Raw genomic sequence first — 1,241 nt, 5'->3', positions numbered from 1 at the left:
AACTGGTATCGTAATCCGAGGTTGGCTCGGGGGGGGGGGGGGGGATCCTCAACCAAATAGTCACAGCGCACTTTGAATGACTAATTTAAGCCATTACATTACAAAATAAGGGATAAATCATACTTTCATAATGCTACTTCATAGGAACAGTTTTAATTTTAAGAGTCAAGCACCTACATTAATCTGAGTCTAAAATAATAGGTCCCTGATTTACCTGATTTAAAATCTAACATTCTTTCACACTTCATAAAACTAAAAATAAAATTGTCTCACCAAACACTGACCTATAGGGCCGGCCAATATACTGCATTTCAAGGAAAATTGAAGCAAGAAGTCTCAAAACCACGACGTGCCGGAGATTACAGTTTGTAGCCTTAATTGGTCTTAAATGCAGGGTGAGAGAGAAGAGACTATGGTCTGTAGAGAATAAGAGATTTATTCCTCTTCTTAAATCAGAAGCAGACCTCAGGCTTCAATGGCCCCCCAACCTGCCCGCCCCGCCCCCAGGGGTTGTTTTCCCATATTTTTGTCTGTTTCACAGGAAGATGACAGGTGAGGGAAGGTTAAAGGGCTGCTTCTAGTTCACGAAGTAAACAGAGGGTTTAGGGCGGGTTTATTTATTTATAAGGCGTTTGGCCTCTCAGCTGTTTCTCCTTCATTGGCATTTGAAAGCTTGCAGTCCTTTAGAGAAGAGACAGATTTGGCAGGAGTGTTCTTTGTGCCCGCCTCCCGTTTTACTGGGTAGGGGGAAGGAGGCAGATTTATAATGAAAGCCTTGAGGGGAGGGAGACAGAAAAAGTTTCAGCTGGCATGATAATGCCCGTTTTTTCCACAGCCAACACTATGCCACAAACAGCTTTGGTGTCACTCAGAGACCTACGTTGTCCCCTCCCTTTCTCTATGCAGGCTCGCACTGACAGGCGGAGGCACAGTTAAATTCCAGCACCTTCTCCACATACCCCCAAACTACTACGCGCTATTACTACGATTGCCCTCCCTTTCGCTAGGCGTTCTCCTCCTCCCCAGCCTCCCTGGAGGAGCCCCGCAGCTGTCCTGGAAGAGGACTGCCAGGAAAGAGATAAGGGGCGCCCAAGTCCAGCAGGGCTTGGGTCTCTCGCGTCCTGCGCAGTTTCCCTGCTCCAGGCACAAACACTGCCCGAGAGCCGGCGCCTTGCAGACACACACGGATCCACGCATACAGTAGAGCTGTCTCAATCCACATTCTTGCATACCCCCCTCCC

At 47.9% G+C, this 1,241-nt stretch overlaps 1 protein-coding gene across 5 annotated transcripts in view; it reads left to right on the top strand.

The window, feature by feature from the left end:
- Smarca2 (SWI/SNF related, matrix associated, actin dependent regulator of chromatin, subfamily a, member 2) overlaps positions 1–1,241 on the top strand; it is a 171,675-nt gene that overhangs the window by 1,772 nt on the left and 168,662 nt on the right. The window lies entirely within an intron of this gene.

This window comes from Marmota marmota, unplaced genomic scaffold, assembly GCF_001458135.2.
Source record: "Marmota marmota marmota unplaced genomic scaffold, marMar, whole genome shotgun sequence".
Taxonomy (NCBI): domain Eukaryota; kingdom Metazoa; phylum Chordata; class Mammalia; order Rodentia; family Sciuridae; genus Marmota; species Marmota marmota.
The sequence above is the reverse complement of the archived record's forward strand: the minus strand, read 5'-3'. Positions and strand labels throughout refer to the sequence as shown.